Source organism: Symphalangus syndactylus, chromosome 12, assembly GCF_028878055.3.
Source record: "Symphalangus syndactylus isolate Jambi chromosome 12, NHGRI_mSymSyn1-v2.1_pri, whole genome shotgun sequence".
NCBI classification, from domain to species: Eukaryota; Metazoa; Chordata; class Mammalia; order Primates; family Hylobatidae; genus Symphalangus; species Symphalangus syndactylus.
The window spans coordinates 96,813,779-96,821,999 of record NC_072441.2 but is presented as its reverse complement, the minus strand read 5'-3'; the positions used below and the strand labels follow the sequence as shown (position 1 = coordinate 96,821,999).

At 38.9% G+C, this 8,221-nt stretch overlaps 1 long non-coding RNA gene across 1 annotated transcript; it reads right to left on the bottom strand.

Annotated features, from left to right (window-relative positions):
* Positions 1-1,148: 1,148 nt before the first annotated feature.
* Positions 1,149-7,162, bottom strand: LOC134734783 (uncharacterized). Its single transcript, XR_010117779.1, has 3 exons — positions 6,866-7,162; positions 5,198-5,308; positions 1,149-1,707 (listed from the first exon to the last, which is right to left on the bottom strand). It is a non-coding gene; the product is annotated as an uncharacterized lncRNA (long non-coding RNA).
* Between the last annotated feature and the right edge of the window lie 1,059 nt (positions 7,163-8,221).

Sequence of the window (8,221 nt, the reverse complement as noted above, 5' to 3'; positions counted from 1 at the left end):
CAGTCAATCAATATAATGGTAAAATGAAATATAAATAAATAAAAATAAAACCCTACTCCTATGACATTTATCTGTACTTTGCAATAGGGCTACTACTTAGATATTCTCTTGTATTAGACTCATTGGTTTTGTGTGTATGTTTTTCCCCTGGCCGAGTAATCCTTGAGAATTAAAACAGTTTTCTAAAATCAAATCAAGTACATAATATAGTGCTCAATTTATATCTGTTCCATGGATTTTGATGATATCAACTGGCAAGTCATAGACACCCAAACTACTTAGTATTCTTCTCCCACCTCCACATCAATAAGATTTCTTTACTCATATATTTATTCTCTCTTTGGAATTACTTTCCTTTTCACTTTGATTCCAGAAGGAGGAGGCCCAACCCAGACCCCACCTCCTCCATGAGACTTTCTCTTATGGCTTCTGCTGAAGTTCTTCTCTCCCTCCTATGACCTTCCATGGTACTGGACTGGGATTCAAAAGATCTATATGCCAATTACTAGCTGTGAGAATGTAGGCAAGATATTTACTGTCTCTGAATCTTGGTTTTCCGTAACTCTAAAATGAAGATAATAACACCTATCTCACAGGGCCATTGTGAGGATCAAATGAGGTAATGTGTATGGAAGCTCTTTGTAAACCAAACTGAGATAAGTAAATGAAAGGGATGATTATCTCTATTATAGCTTATATCTAGTCTGCCTTGCATTGTAGTTACTTGTCAGTGGATCTGTCTCCTGAATTGGCTTGAGAAATCCTGGGAGAGTAAGAATGTTTTACTCATCTCTGTAACTTCCACTATGCCTTGCACATGTAGGTACACATTAGAACCTGTTGAATTGAATGTGTAGCTGACTGCACTGGACCCAAGCCCTTCTTCCTCCAGAGACGCAAGTGTCTATCACAGCACTGGTAATTCTATGGACAGCTAAAGAAATCCAAAAACATTTGCTTTCTTTTTTTAAGGCACCAGAAGATGATTTTCAAAGAAGAAAGGGGAAATCGTTTCCTCTGATATGTGCCACATGCTCAAAGCCTGCAGAGCAAGTAACCAACACAATTCATCAAATGAGATTACAGGAATTCAGGAAACAGCAAGTCCTAATTAAGCCAAAACAACAATCCACACCAGATGCACACTCTATTTTCAAGCTATGATCTTGTATTTTATTATCCCACAGAGTTCTGGAGTCAGGACTTGTAGCAGAGGGACTGAGCTGGAAGCCAAAATAGGATGACAGTCTAGTTCTTGTGGAGGAGTCTAAGCTGGAATATCAGATGTTTGTATTTAAAGTCAGGAACATCTTCAAACCAGGGAGGGGTTAGTGTTCTTAAGTGACCAACAGCTGACTTCCTAGATTCAAACAGGGAAAAATGATGTTGAGAATTCTGTTGTAAGTGTTCTATTTTTGTATAATTTCTTCAGAAGTTTTTTATCTACCCCTCCTGGTAGAGTTGGGCCCTTTCTCTCTGTGTTCCCATCATTCTGTGCCCATCTCTTCTTAGCCCACAACACACTGGGAACAAGAATGGTCACTTGGTCCATGTCAGGTCAACCAGTCATTCTTTCTTATGAGGCTTTGAACATAGAGACTGAATTAGTCACATGGTGTTAAGATTGAAATCTCTACAATCTCTCCAAGAGGAAATGTTGACTAGACCGCTGGGTGTGACCTCAGAGGTCCGAAAGAGAGCTGTGGGCTGAAAATACACATTTGTAAGTCATCACCATATAGATGGCTAGCCATGTGGATGACATCTCCTAGGGTAAGACAGTATTAGGAGAAGAGAAGAGAGGAGACAGACAGGAGAGGAGGAGGGGAGAGAGCTCAGGTTTCAGATTTACGACTTATTTATTTGGTGATGGAAAGACCTTTGATCATCCTGAGTGACTGTTTTAGCTTTTGTAAAAAATGTATTTATTTATTCATTCATTTAGTTGACAATTTTTAAAATGCTTATTATAAGCCAGAAACTGTGCAAGACGTTGGTGATACTGTGGTAAATATAGTGGTAAATATAACATACAGTGGTATATCATATAACATACAGTGGTATAACATACATAGTGGTAAATATAACATACAGTGGTAAATGTAACATAGGCTTTCTCTCTCTCTCTGTATATATATATATATATATAGAGAGAGAGCACATCTTTATGATATGTAAATATATTTACATATAAGTATATAAATTTATATATCAAATATATATTTTACATAAATGTATATTAAATATATGTTTATATATTTTATATATAATAAAGATGTGCAAGATATTGAGAACACAGTGGTAAATTGTGGATGCTGCATTTTAGCAATATAATTCTTGTTGCAGTCTGATTGACAACATAGAGCAAGTGACCATTCTTGTACCCAGTGTGTTACGGGCTAAGCAGAGATGAGCAGAGAACAATGGGAACACAATATATTGACATATCTCTTTCTCTCTCTCTCTCTCTCTCTCTCTCTCTCTTCAGGAAGAGAGGTGTGTGTGTGTATGTGTGTGTCTGTGTGTGTGTGTGATAAAGATAGAGGAATGCTATGATAGGGTGTGGCCAGGATGATTTTGATGCCTGTTTGAGAGGCAGCCATTGCAGTCCTGGGGCATCAGGAGAAGTTTCTGGAAGAATAACACTTAAGAAGAGAACTGAGGAAGACATTAGCAGTCATCCAAGTGAAGGTTAGGAAGTAGGAGGATATAAACTGGATGGAGGGAACAACAAACACAAAAGCCCACAAACAAGAGAGTGCACAGTGAAATGTAAGGAATGATGAACAATTTCAGTCTGATTTAGAGAGAGGATCTGCAATGAGGAACGATGAGAGAGTCAGGTTGCGTCCAGATTACAAAGTGTCTTGTAGATTGGTTTTAGGAGGCAACCTTTCATCTCAAAGAAAGCAAAAAGCCATGGAACAGTTTTAGTTATGGAAATTTCATTAATAGAATTGTGTTTTAGCAATAAAATTCTTGTTGCAGTGTGGAAACTGTATTGGAAATAGAAAGGCACGTTAGAAAACTGTTGAAATAATCTAGATGAGGAATGAAGATGCCCTGCGTCAGGACAGTGGTTTAGAGATGAAGAAAATGTTTGGATGATAAAGACAAAAAGAAAAAGCAGGCTACAGCAGTAACTAGGGTTCCTGGGGTGGATAGAAGTCAAGGAAAACCGGACTTCAGTAGTTAGGTGGCATTTTGATGTCACTTTAGCAATAAGGAGCAAATGAACTAAGCCACCATGATGACCTCTGACTTCTACATAGTTTTCTTTTTCCTTTTTCTTTTCTTTTTTTTTTTTGTTTGTTTGTTTGTTTGTTTGTTTTTGAAACAGAGTTCCCCTTTGTTTCCCAGGCTGGTGTGCAGTGGCATGGTCTCAGCTCACTGCAACCTCCGCCTCCCAGGTTCAAGAAATTCTTGTGCCTCAGCCTCCCACGTAGCTGGGATTATAAGCGTCCGCCGCTATACCCAGCTGATTTTTTTTTTTGTATTTTAGTAGAGACGGTGTTTCACCATGTTGCCCAGGCTGGTCTTGAACTCCTGAGCTCAGGCAATCTGCCCACCTTGGCCTCCCAAAATGGCAGGATTACAGGCATAAGTCACTGTGCCCGGCCGACTTCTACATAGTTTTCTATATATACATATATATATGTGAGTATGTGTGCATGTGTATGTGCATGTATTTGCTTTAAGAAACCATCAATAATACCCTCAATTTTCAACCATAAAAACTACAAACTTACCTACATCAGAATCTAATGTTGCTCCTTTCCACTGTAGGAAAAGAAGTTGTCCATCCTGTCTGCCTTTGGTCCCTCTCTCTGTGCTTTGGACCCTTCTGCTTTATCTTCTTGTGAACAATTTCCCCTTCCTTCTCTTACATATTTAGACCCTACATCTCAATTGAATTCTTTCTATTAGTGTTAAAAATGCCCAAGTCTTACCCAATGAAGAGCATACACCTCAACTCACATCCCTCTTCCAGCCTTTCTTTCTAAGGTCCAAACTCATTTCCCCCTTTCCTCCCCTCTACCCCTCACTCCTCAGCACACTTTAGTCTCATGCCCACTCCTGTCATTTTCCAGATCCAGCTCTTACTAGGCTCTTCAAAGACCTCTATATTTCTAAATTCTTCAGACATGTTTCAGTTTTCCCCTTACATGAATGTCACAAAATCCCTTTTATTTACAAGCTATTTTTAATTGAAAAATGCAAAAGAGAACCAAGAATAATATAAAAACCACCCATGTAATCAACAACCAAAATTTAAAAATGCTAACTTTTTCACATTTGCTTCAGAGCTATTTTTTCAAAAAACAAAACATTACCTTCTTAACATCACAATTCCCATTTCTTCCTTCTCTCTCCAGGGGGCAGGCATTTATCAGGAATTTAATATTTATCCTCCCTGTTTGTGGCCTCAGGGCCTAGCACAATGCCTGGTACATAGAAGGTACTCAACAAATATTGTTGAATACATCCATTAATAAAAAAATAGTTTATATTTCAGTGCTTTGGGGAAATAGGGAAGGTTATTAATTTTCTGAGAATAAGGTGGGGGAAAAAAGCCTAGGGAGAATGCCTTATGATGAAAAAGCACGTAGGATTCCTATCTGTAGGCATTTTGCTGGTGTGGTTCTAAAATATTACATAGTCTAAACTTTATGCTACACACTTCCAGTGACAGCTAATATACTGCTTTATAAAGTAACCCATTTCATTTCTGTACACCTTGGTTGAAGAAAATATTGTTTTTCGATTTGGCATCTCTTTTTAGGTATTTCCTTTGAGTATTTCCAGAGTAACCACTATGCATGGCACACATTTAGCTGAAATGGAGGATTTTTCTCCTTTCAAATAACGGTCAAGAGGGTGGAACTTGAAAACATTTCCATAGTGAAGTGGATGCATAGGAGGTAGAGAGGAGGTGAGTTAGGGACGGATGAAGGAAGAGAGGGAAAGAGTGAGAGAAATACAGAGTACGTGAGCAAGAGGTGCTAAGATCCTTCTCAATGAAAAAGAAAAAAAGGAAAAGGTAAGTAAAGTTGGATTAGTTACAAAGCTTCCCAAACTATATTGTTGTGTACATACCGCTTACACATGCACACACATACATATACACACACAGAGATGTCTACAAGTAAGGCAAACATGCAATTGGTGGGGAAGAGTCAGATTTGGAGCTCTATACATGCTTCTGAACCCCATGTTTCAGCAAAGTATTCTTCATGCCAATTGGTTGCTGTGGAAATATTCTGAGAAATTCTCCACATGCCTGTGTTAGTCCTGCAAGAGAAAGATTCTGTAATGCAAATACATATAGTCTTAAGGAGAGGTTAGAAAAGCAGAATGGCCCAGTATGATTTCATTCCATATACCCCCAAATTACTTAATGCAACACATCCAAGAAATCCCAATAGCCACATAAATACTTTTCTTAAAAACTAGTTTGTAGGTAAAAGTTTGCCTGGCATTCCGCTAATTTCTGCCTGGCTAGAAAATATCATCACTCTCTATACACATGTGGGAGGAAAAGTTTATGAGAAAAGAACAGACTGGAGTCAGGAAACTTTTCTTCCTGTAGCAGATCTTTAACTATGTAGTGTTTGACCTTGGGCAAGTAAGTTCCCTCTATGGCCTCATTTTCTTATTTGTAAAATAAGAGGAAAGCACTAGATGATTCCAACAGATTGCATCACAGAGGAGGCTTTGGGCTGTAAATGACCAAAAAAAAAAAATTCAAAATTTCAAATTAGCTTAAAAATACATGATATGTGTTGGGTCATGAAATTAAAAATTCCAGAAGTGGGACTAGCTTCAGGTAAAGTTACCTTTAGTACTTCAACAATGTCACCCAAGGACCCAATTTTGATATCCATTTCATCTTGAGGCTGGTCCCAAGATGGCTGCCAGAATCTCAGGGCTACATGGCATCTCATGTAGCAGGAGTGTTTGCACTGGATTCCCAACAATCATTCTGAAAGTTAGTCCGATTGGACCAGCTTTGGCAACAAACCCACCCCTTAACAATCATCATAGCTGGAGGATAAAATGTGGTTATCAGCTTAACCTTGGCAATATGTGCTCTAAATAGGAAGCAGAGAGAAAATTCAGTTTTCCTGGAAATACAGGAATCTTTAAGAGCAAATCAAAGACAGCTGGAAAGAGGGTAAGGGGACTACTCGACAGATGACCAACAAATGTCTACTCTGGGGTTTCCTCAATTCTGGCATCTTCTACTTGCTTTTTCTGCTCCAAGGGAGAAGTAAGTTGGCTTTAAGCATGAAAGAGAACACCGTTTGAAGCTCTTTGTGCTTGAAAGTTCCTATTGCCTTTGAATTTTGCCCTAACCATGAACCTCACAGAAAACTACACAATAACTTCAGTGTAAGCCTTTTTAGTCTTTTGAACAGTTAATGAAAATAAAACATATGGAGAAATAGGGAACACACATATGCACACTCACACATGCACACACATACAGACGCACACAGACACAGACAGAAACACACACACACACACACACTTCCTGAGCATATTTCCATTCTACTGCATGACACTTGTCCTTTCCCTGTTCTTAATTTCTTATTTTTAAAATTAATCTGCAGTTTTCCTTTATACTTTTAAAATTTGCACTAAACTTGTAACTTTCTAAGGATGAATAGAGACACCTTTCTCCTTCCTTTATCCCTTAAGCACATATATGCACAGACATGTATACACATATCATATATTATACCAGGAAAAAGAAACCCCTATCAACAAACATGGAATTGAAGAGCCTTATCAGTCACCACATTTCAGGCAGGGTAACCAAAAATCAAATTTAAAATGATCTAAATATAAGGAAATATATTACCTTATAAAGAGAAATCTTGAGTTAGGATAGCTCTAGGTTAATTCAGCAGCTCGGCAATGTCATCCAGGCCCTGGATTTTTTTCTCCATCCCCACCCTGCTTTTCCTAGAATACTGGCATATTCTCTTAGGGTGACTCTCCTCAGGGTACCAAGATGGCTGCCATAGCGCTAAGCATCACATGCTCGTGGTAAATCTAAAGACAAAAAAGAATACTTTCTCCTCCTGCTTCCTTTTCATAAAGCAAAACAAAATCTTTTTCTGGACTACTACCTCCTTCCAAGCAGACTTCCCCTCATGTGTCTTTGGTTAAAGTAGTCTTACATGCCCATTCTTAAATTAATCCCTGGAAAGATGAATTACCCCAGCTGGTGTGCCAATCAGGTTCACTGTCTGGGAGAGGCGCTCTCTCGAAGCACATAATTGCCTGTTACCTGAAGCTAATAGAATCTGCTACAAAGGATTTTCAGAAGCTCTGGTGAAGGACGTGTAACATGAAGCCTTTCTCTAAAGCCCCACTGCTACCCAGCAGTAGACTTTCCCTCCTGTGTCATTGGGCAGAAGGGGTTACATGCCTGTTCTGAAATGCCAGCTTACCACAATTCCCAAAAAGAAGTACAGTAATCATTCCTGTATTAAAATTTCTGCTTCTATTTTTATTACTGGCCATGGAAATGAGGGTGATTTTTTTATTTTTTTATTTTTATTTTTATTTTTTATTTTGAGATAGGTTCTTCCTCTGTCACCCAGGCTGGAATGCAGTGGTGTGATCTTGGCTCACTGCAGTCTCTAATTCTCAGGCTCAAGCGATCCTCCTGTCTCAGCCTCCTGAGTAGCTGGGACCACAGGTGTGAGCCACCACAACCAGATAATTTTTTGCATTTTTTTAAGAGATGGGGTTTCTCCTTTTTGCCCAGGCTGCTCTTGAACTCCTGGGCCAAGCAATCCACCTGCCTTGGCCTTCCAAAGTGTGAGGATTACAAACGTGAGCCACCATGCCCAGCCAAGGCTAAATATCTTATCATTATTGTGCCTCAACTTACTCCTCTGTAAAATTGAAATAACATTACAGCATCTACCTAATCATATGCTTTTGAAGGTTAAATGAAATGAGGTAGACATAAATGGCACAGAGATATACTAGTATTCTTTAAATATTAGTTCCTTTCCTGTATTGCCATCTTTCTTACTTTCCTTCACCTATGGACCTAGAAAGAAGAGAGTCACACAGCACAAAATACATTAAAATTTTCATGTAGCTGATTTTTTTTCCCAAGATGGAGTCTTGCTCTGTTGCCCAGGCTGGAGTGCAGCAGTGGTGTGATCTCAGCTTACTGCAACCTCTGCCTCCCGGGCTC